The following is a 9,964-nucleotide window of genomic DNA, read 5'->3' on the forward strand; positions in this document are numbered from 1 at the left end:
TTTCTTTTGATTTGCTATTTCTGTGGCAGATCTTTGCCTTTTTTTTGTTTCTGTCGGCACCCATAATATTCCTATGGGCACCTACATGGTTAGCACGTGCCAAAAAACAATAACGCACCTATAAACAGGGCCCTAGTTTATGATGACATAATTATGTGTATTGATATTTGTTTTTCTGTTTCCTTTTGAGAGTAATTACATTTTTCCTTGTTTCTTATCATACAACAGAAGAGCCGCTACATCTCTTTGGAGAAAAATATTTCAATATATATTTTCAGAGCATTCTAACTGATCACTATGAGCGTCACTCCAACTAAGATGAACAAGATTGTCATCTATGAGCACACTGATTTCAATGGGCTGAAGAGAGAGTTCACATCTGATGTTAGAGATCTGAGGGAAGTCTCTTTCGGTGACTGCATTTCCTCACTGATCGTCATTGGACAGCCATGGATTGCCTATGAGCATCCAAATTTTGGTGGATGGCTGCGAGAATATGAAGAAGGTGAGTACTCAAATATTGAGATTCTGACACTATATCTTCACTGCAGCTGATCACTGATGATCTGAGAAACCCTAAGATCACAATATATGAGCACACAAACTTTAACGGTAAAAGTCGGGCATTTACAGATGAAACTAACCTGACTTTTGGATATTTGAATGATGTGGCATCTTCTCATATTGTTGAAAAGGTGCATGGATCCTATATGAAAATACAAACAGAGGAGGAAGGCGAACATTGGCTCGTGCTGGGGAAAGGTTTGCAGACTATCAGAAAATTGGATTTAATGACCAAGTTCCTATCTCCGACCTCTGAAGGCTGGATGTGCCTTTGTGAAATCCAATGTGCTTTGGGATAAGATGAAGAAGGAAAATGAGGTTTGCTCCATGGTTGATGAGCTTATTGGGATGAACAAATCAGATTTTGAGCAGGAGTTCAGTGCAACACGCTCTAAAGAGTATGAGTCATCTGTCACTTATGATTTTAAATTTAGCAACACAACCACCATTGAAGCTGGGGTACAATTTAAGTTGAAGCTAATTCCATCTGTAGCATCAAGATTTCAAATTCCATCAGTATTGAAAAGGGGAAATCAGAGACAGTCACCCAAAAAGATAAATTTCAGCTCACTTTGCCAGCTAAGATCCCACCCCACACCAAGATCACCGTAGAGTGATGAAGAAGGCGGGTCACCGTCATCATACATGTAGAGCTCACTGTTGAGCAAAATCAAGAGATAACAACCGAGTATGGAGAACTGAGGTGTCAGATGGGAAGCACCATCTATGCTGAGTATGACTCAGAAAAGATTTAATCTATGCCAGAGAATACAGCCCATGCTTCGCTGAGTTTTATAGATTGCAAAATGACAGCTGAGTTGAACCCAAGATACTGGCAGAGGATGCATCGCGCATATCCCAAGTGATTTTAATGAGCTACAGGATGTTTGTGTCTCTCTTGTTGGGTACTGGGTAGGACAGACCAAAGTGTAATCCAAAATTTGCCAAAGAAACTGAGCAGTTAAATTTATCTAGTTCAATTTCACTGTGTGATAAGGATATGCACAAGGCAAAAATTGCCATTTGTTGTCAGTTTCCTTGGACTATTTTCTGATTTTTGACTGCTTTTTGTTTGTCTCGCACATTTGTTTTAAATAAAAATTAGCAGGCCTTTGATCTAACATTTGCTAATTGATTTAATGAATATTAATGTTTAGGTAGTCTGTGTTAAATCAGTTTAGCATGCACTAACTCCCCTGTTTACTAAGCTGTGCCAGCGGCTGATGTTGCGCTAATGCGACACAGTCCATTTTTAATTAACCTAATAAACAGAATGTACACTAACGAATACACATCCTTATGATGTGGCAATTTTTGAGTAGACCTAGGAGCAGGCTTTAGAGCAGGGGACAAGGTAAGACAACCAGTATATATTTTCAGCACTAGCCACCTAAATTTGATGGGAAAACTTAGGAAAAGGGATAGCTAACTTAAATCTATCCACTTTTCTGTGTCTGAAGCTGGAATTCCCTTCCTTCTTCCTGCCAGAATATGCAAATAGGTCACCATGGATTCCGGTCTTGATCACCCCTCCCATTCAATTTTTTTGAAATATTGAACACAAATCCCTCAATCCCCACAGAACCTCCCTGCCCAAAGGTGCCCTATTACCAAGCTGAGCAACTCTGTATGGTTAGTTGGAGCAATTAAGCATATGATCTTTTCTTGACAAGGCAAAGAGGTGCTTTTGGTTGGTTCTAAGGGTAGAAGGAGGTTGGGGGAACTGAAGGATTTATGCTCAATGTTTCTAAATACTTGTGCTCAGGTTAGGATTCACAGTGATGATTTGTAAACTCTGATTGGAGGTAGGAGGGGATTTGCAACAACTGATCTGTGAACTGTATAGGGAGGTGTGGTTTACCAGCATTGGGTGAGGGAAAATTCCTCTGAATGGACTTAGTCCCACTAGTGCTAATTTCAAACACTAGTTAGCTTTATAGGGACAATTTTTTGCCTCCCTAAAACTACCCATCTAGATTAGACAAAAATATTTACATAGTAGATGATGGCAGTACATCCAGTCCATCCAACAAGATAAACTCATTAAATATGGCATTATGTGATACATCGTATGTATATCTGATCTTGATTCATTCTTGCCATTTTTAGGGCATAGACCGTAGAAGTCTGCCTGGCACTGGCCTAAAATATCTGAAGTTGGTAAAGCCCTTGAAAAGTTCCACTCCAGCCCATCCAAATCTATTCAGCAGAAGCATAGCCAGGTTCAGGCATGGGGGGGGGGGGGGGGTGGAGAGGCATCGGGGGGGGAAAGAGCGGACTGCCGATGGCACCGGTGCATATTTTTCATGTGACAGATCACTTGAAAAATAGGAACCGTCGACATGGGAAGTCTGTTTGGGGGAGCAGTCGCTCCCCTGGCGACCCACCTAGCTACGCCTCTGCCATTCAGCCTCAGTCAGGGCACAGACCATAGAAGTCTGCCCAGCATTGACTTTCCTACCTAACCTCCTCTAAGCTTCTTTGGATCCATTCCTTCTAGACAAGATTCCTTTGAGTTTCTCCCGCACATTTTTAAATTGCGATACCGTTTGCATCTCTGGGGCCAATATACAGCAGGGCTAGTTTGGGCAGTGTCAGGGTGTTCCAGAGCCAAAGTGGGTGGCAGCTAGGAGATGCCCAGTTAGCAGCCATATTACGACCCCTAACCAAGTAACTGCCTAGATAGAATTAGACAGCAAGAAAGTCTAAAAGCGATCTATGAACTGACCAACTTCCGAAAACAACTGAAGGCCCATCTCTTTGACAAGATATACCACAGAGATCAACACATGTGAAACTCCCCACATATATCCAGAAATGTTTAATAATGCCTTCTGTTATATTACTATCGTGTATTCCATTACCATGTAACCCAAAATCCATCTGTAATACCAAATATCTATGCTCTTCTTACTTCCACTATCCATAATGTATTGTAAGCCACATGAGCCTGCAAAGAGGTGGGAAAATGTGGGATACAAATGCAATAAATAAATAAATAAATAAGAAACTGTCCAAACCTTATGTAGGGGCCCCTTTTAACCAAACTGCCGGTAAAAAGGGGCCCTGTGGTAGTGACAGTGTCCGGTTTTGCTGTGCACCGAGTCCCCTTTACTGCAGTGGGTAAAAAGCTAAAACAAAGAAATAGCCGTGAGGTAAGTTTACACGCTGCATGGCCATTTCCGGGGGAGCCCTTCCCGTCACCTATTGAGCAGCAAATGTTCCAGACAGTGCTGGAAATGCCGCACACTGGAAGCAGAACTACCGCCGCCGGCCATGTTAGGCCAGCAGTAGTTCCGATATGCCACGCAGCAGCCCTTCGGTGAAAGGGCCCCTTAGTTATTTAACCAGGTATCAGCCTGAATATCACCGGTATGCAGATAGGAAATGCCAACCATTATACTTGGATATTAAGTGCTGGCCACTGTCCAGAGACAGATACTGAATATAAAAAAAAATTGCCACCGATCAAAACACTGACTGCTGCAGGTTGAATATCGACTCATTGGTTGAAATAACCAGCCAAAATTTGCTCCATTCATTTATGCCCTCAGACATTTTCTGAAAATGCCTAATGGTTAGTGCGGTGAGCTGAGATCCTGGGGAACTGGGTTTGATTCCAACTGCAGCTCGTGGTGTCTTTGGGCAAGTCACTTAACCCTCCATTGCCCCCAGGTACCAAAAAACCCCACCTTTGATTGTGAGCCTACTAGGGACAGAAAAAAAAGTAACTGCATTAAAAAAAATGTGTACAGAACTGCGTACATCTAGTAGCGCTATAGAAATGATTAGAAGTTTTGTCTTGCATATCATTTCTGGTTTATTTTCATGTATTTTGTTTCATTCCAGGAAATTTTATTTTGCGTCTTCTCTTCGTTATGAGCATGCATTCTTTTAAATAGCATGCACTATTTCAAATTAACATGTGCTATTATAGGATATCACGCTACTGATGATGCAACAAAAACACATTTTGGAAATATCGTCTCATTTTGAAAATGTCATTTGAAATTTAAATGACTGCACATCCCTATAGCTTATTGATTTCTAGGACAATGCATGGCCTTTAAAGATATACATTTGTTGTGGACTTTTCTCTGTGCTACTGAATGCTCTTTTCCTGACTGCCCAGGGTGATGGATTAATGGCTGAAAATTATTTCATGGGGTTGAAGCTGACAGGAGGTGTTAGCCATGCTCATAGATTGTACTAAGGAGAGGGCCGGGATCGTATTCTACTGAATGGCTGAGAGATTACTGCCATCTGTAAGGCAATAGATCACATGTTTCAAACGTTGATTGTAGGAACTAATCCAGACATCTGTGATTATTCTGTTCTCTTTTGTAAATCCTGAATCAATGACCAATAAAGGAACTGAATCAAAATGTCTCGAGTTATATTGAGGACACTATCAACATTTCTGCAACATCCACAGCAGGGGTTCTCAACCCAGTCCTCGGGACACACCTTATAAAAACAGTCAGGTTTTCAGGATATCCACAGTGAATATGCATGAGATACACTGCCTCTATTGTATGCAAATCTATCTTATGTGTATTCACTGTGGATATCCTGAAAACCTGACTGTTTTTATAAGGTGTGACCCAAGGCCTGAGTTGAGAACCCCTGGTCAACATGATCTTTGCATTCATATTCCAAAAACAAGCACTCTGAAAGTTGAATGGAAGGAAGAGTTGTTCAGGGGATAATGCTTTTACCTAAATTTAGCTGCAAATAGATACCTAAATGAGCATACCTAAGGACCCTAAAATATGCTGCTCAGATTTTATATATCCAGTTCCTTAATCTTTTGAGCAGCCAGGTTCTTTTGTTCAAGGAGTTTTTCTGGTTAGCCAGAAAAAAATCAAGGTTGAATACCTTCCTGTTCCTACGCTATCCTTGCCTACAAAAAAAAGAAGGGTTTAAAGAGGCTGCACGGGAGGGGGATTCCTGGGGTCAGGCATTACTCTTCCCAGGCAGTGCAATATTCAGTGCTTTCTGGACAAATTTATGGGGCTAAGTTAGACAAAAAAGAAAAAAGTGGAAAAAACACAACTTCAAGAGATCAATCCAAGACAAGGGGTGAGATGCTCCAAGAAAGCTTTATTAGGGACCCTACACGGTCCTTGTTTCGGCTTTTAAAAAAGCCTTCATCAGGGGGTCGATCAGTGGTTGCACAGAATATATACTGACAGACAACGGAGCTCATAAAATGTCGTCTCTGAATAAAATGAAATAGACAGTATTGCCTCGTACCAACAGGTTCATGGTCTAACATGTTAACCGGGCAGTAATGGTCAACGCGCGTACAATGCCGATTACCACCCGGTTAGCACCACGCACTGGAAGATAAAATATATTTTCTGGCGTGCGTAGTGGACGTGTGTAAAAAATAAAATTACCACCCCGGCCACATGGTAGCCGGGTGGTAGTTCCGAATTGGCACACTAATCCCAGACTATAGAAAGTAAATCACTGTTATCTCACCATGCGGTCTCTAAGGCAGTCTTCCGATGAGGTAGGAACACATTTCTTCTTAGACTCTAGCTGTCTCCACAGAGAGTCTCAGTCTGAGTTTAGTGGAGGGTCTCTCTGAAGAAAGCAGGTGTCACAGTCACTCCGTGCCATATTTCAGAGCTGGTATAGCTGAGCCAATTGGTATTTTCACCAAATATGCAGTTCAACAAGGTTAGACAACACAGTCTCTTGCTCCCTTCAAGCCTTCTAACCTTGCTGGGTTTCTTTTCAGGTCTCTCCTGTCTTCTTGCCAGTTCCAACTTCTGATGGTCTCCGACTAATTTACTTTCTTCAGTTCCCGCTTTCTTAGTACCTCTCCATCAGGTGACAGCAGGGAACCAATCTTCTTCTTGTCCAGCTCGCCTCCAGGAGAAAGAAACGTCCTTTTTCGTGACCCTGAAGTTGTTACTTTGTGGTATGCATATCTGTCTCCAACCAGGCTTTCTGGTGCCATGGGTCTCACTCCCCTTACAGCTTCTCAGGGAGACAAAGAAGTGATTACAACACAGAATGTCCTAGGATGCAGCATGCCAGCTAGTGATTTTCCAAAAGCTGAAAAGCTGGATCTTGCTGACACAGATGTGTTCAGGTCAGAGGTTGCAGAATCCATATTGTTCTAAGAATGGTTCAGGCTTTTATAGGCCAAGACCAGCAAAGGTGAGATCTCAGGTAAATACCCCTACAAACCCCCTCGTATAGCGAAAAAAAAAACCCTGAAGTGTACTAAAGATTGTGGAGGGTCAACTTTCCCAGTTTTTATGAGTATCATGCTGTATTTTTTAATATGTCAAGGTGCTTGCTGAATTTGGACCCCCAGATGGATGACGTCCCCTTGTGGCGTCAATGGTAGAGAGATACCTGCTCTCCTATTCCACTTAAATATACCTCCCAAATGACCTGAACAATAAATTGAAACATAACCTTATACTGTGTGCAACCAGTTGACGAGAGCACTGGGGATAAATGGTCTAACACTACTCATAGAAACATAGCCATAGAAACATAGAAAAATGTAAGCAGATAAAGTCCATATGGTCTATCCAGTCTGCCCATCCATGCTATATACTCTTCCTATCACTCCCTTTGAGATCCTATGTACTTGTCCCAAGCTGTCTTGAATTTATATACTGTTTTTGCCTCTACCGCTTCCACCGGGAGGCCGATCCACAAATTCATCACCCTTTCCTTGAAGTATTTCTTCAGGTTACTTCTGAGTCTATCCCTTTCTCCTTCATCCTATGCCCACTCATTCCAGAGCTTTCTTTCAATTGAAAGAGACTTGCGTCCTGTGCATTTATGCTGTGTAGGTTTTAATTGTCCCTATCATACCTCCCCTCTCCTGCCTTTCTTCCAAAGTATGCATATTGAGATTTTTAAGTCTGTCCCCAAAAGCTTTATGATGAAGACCACTGATCATTTTAATAACTGCCCTCTGAACCAACTTCATCTTGTTTATATATTTTTGAAGGTACGGGTCTCCAGAATTGTACACAATATTCTAAAGGAGGTTGCACAGAATCTTATACAGGGGTATCATCACCTCCTTTTTCTTAATGGCCATCTTCTCCCTATGCACCCAAGCATCCTTCTAGCTTTTGCCGTTACCTTTTCTACCTGTTTGGCCACCATAAGATCATCACATATGATCACACCCAAGTCCCGCTCCTCTTTCATGCACCAAAGATCTTTACCCCCTAAACTGTACTATTTCCTCAGGTTTCTGCAGCCTGTGAGGCCCCGAGGGAGACTTGAAGTTTGGCCGGTGGAAGAACGCAGTCAGACAATTTGGATATAACCAAAAACAAGTATTTATTTAATTCAGTCCTATGGTGTGTTACATCACAGGTCCAGGAAAAGTATGGTGAAAACCTCTGTGGTTCAGTAAGAAAATCTTAAACAGGCCTCTGGCTGGCAGGGTGCAGAACAGAGTATGGGGCTGGTGGGGCTGCCATGCACCAAACACACCAAACACTCTTTCTTCTCTTAGACTTTCTGAGTTCCAGGTCTGGCTCCAAAGCAAGGCTGCAAGTCTAAGACAAGCAACAAAAGTGGTTTACCTCAGCCAGGTCATTATGAACAGGAGCTGCAGAGGCATCTGCTGGGACTTCAAGTCTTTCTTCGCTGGGCCTCCTTAACCCCAGTCTGGCCCTGCCTTTTAAACTTCATGGGTTCAACTCCGCCTCTCATGTCTCACTTCCTCCCGGGGCGGGGCTATTGGGTTTAAGGTGGTTCAGGCTATCAGCGGGCCTATTCTTAAGGGTGAGAAGCAGGATTCTATAAACCCCCTCACACAGCCCACATTCATGACCTTGCATTTTTTAGCATTAAATCTAAGCTGCCAAACTCCAGCCCATTTTTCTGGCTTCACTAAGTCCTTCCTCATGATATCCACACTATCATGGGGGTCTACCCTGTTGCAGATTTTGGCATCATTTGTAAAGAGGCAAATCTTACCAGACAACCCTTCAGCAATATCACTTACAAAATGTTAAAAAGAACAGGCCCAAGAACCAAACCTTGCAGCACACCATGGCATCCTTTTCTTCAGAATAAGCTCCATTTATCACTACCTTCTGTCGCCTTCCACTCAACCAGCTCCCAAACCAGTCAATCACTTTAGGGCACATATCGAGGGCATTCAGTTTATTTTGTAGTTGTTTATGCAGAACCGTGTCAAAGGCTTTGCTAAAATATAAATACACTGCATCTGACACTCTCCTTCAATCCCACACTCTGGTCCCCCCAGTCAAAGAAATGAATTAGATTTTTTCTGACAAGACCTGTGTCTAGTGAAACCATGTTGCCTCAGGGCCTGTAATCCACTGGATTCCAAAAAACTACTATTTTTCTGCTTTAAAAGCATTGCCATTAATTTACTTACCACAGAAGTCAGACTTAATGGCCTGTAGTTCCCAACCTCTACCTACTTTTGCTTTTGTGAAGAGGGACCACTTCCAACTCTAGAGAAGCATTGAAAATGTCAGCCAGCATAGCCGCTAGACCTTTCCTAATTCCTTCAGTACCCTGAGATGTATTGCCATCCAGCCCCATTGCTTTTCCACCTTTAGTTCAGCAACTCCTCACAAGCACAGTCTTCTGAAAATCGCTCGGGGACTACCACCCCTCCTTTCCTATTTGTGTTTGTCTTCTCGATCCTACCTCCGGCCCTTCATCTGAGAACACAGAACAGAAATATTTGTTAAACAATTCCACCTTATCTTTTATCAGCCTCTACATATTTTTCCCCTTCACCTTTGAGTCTCACGATGCCACTTTTGCACTTCCTTCTATCACTAATATACCTAAATAATGTCTTGTCCCCCCATTTTACTATATTGGCTATTTTTTCTTTCGTTTGCATCTTTGTTTTCCTGACTACTCTACCAGTTTCTCTTAGCTTTTCCAGATATTGTCACCTGTCTTCCTCTTTCTGCAATCTCTTGTAATTTATGAAGGTTAACCTCTTTTTCCTTTCCTTTTCAGCTACTACTTTTGAGAAACAAAAGTGGCCTCCTTTTCCTCTTACTTTTTTTATTTACTTTCCTTACAAAAAGGTTTGCTGCTCTTACAATAGCTCCTTTCAGTTTGTCCACTGCTTTCCAGCTTCTTCCAGATGTTCCCATCCAAGGCAACAATTCCTTGAGGTAATCCCCCAGCTGAAACAAAGTTAGTCTTTTTTGAAGTCTACTACTACTATATCGCCCACCAGGAAATTAGAATAAAGCGGAAGAGGATATCACTGAATTCATATCCATACTTGTATCAATTCAGATATGCCTAATAGTAGGTGACATCAACTTACATCTAGAACAACCTAACGATTCTAATACCAAAAGCTTTTTGGAATTTCCTATACACTTGGCAATTTCCTCTTCCGTCTTCA

General features: G+C 42.1%; 1 pseudogene; it reads left to right on the forward strand.

The window, feature by feature from the left end:
• Positions 1-297: 297 nt before the first annotated feature.
• Positions 298-1,319, forward strand: LOC115460028 (annotated as a pseudogene).
• Positions 1,320-9,964: the final 8,645 nt, after the last annotated feature.

This window comes from Microcaecilia unicolor, chromosome 1, assembly GCF_901765095.1.
Source record: "Microcaecilia unicolor chromosome 1, aMicUni1.1, whole genome shotgun sequence".
NCBI lineage: Eukaryota > Metazoa > Chordata > Amphibia > Gymnophiona > Siphonopidae > Microcaecilia > Microcaecilia unicolor.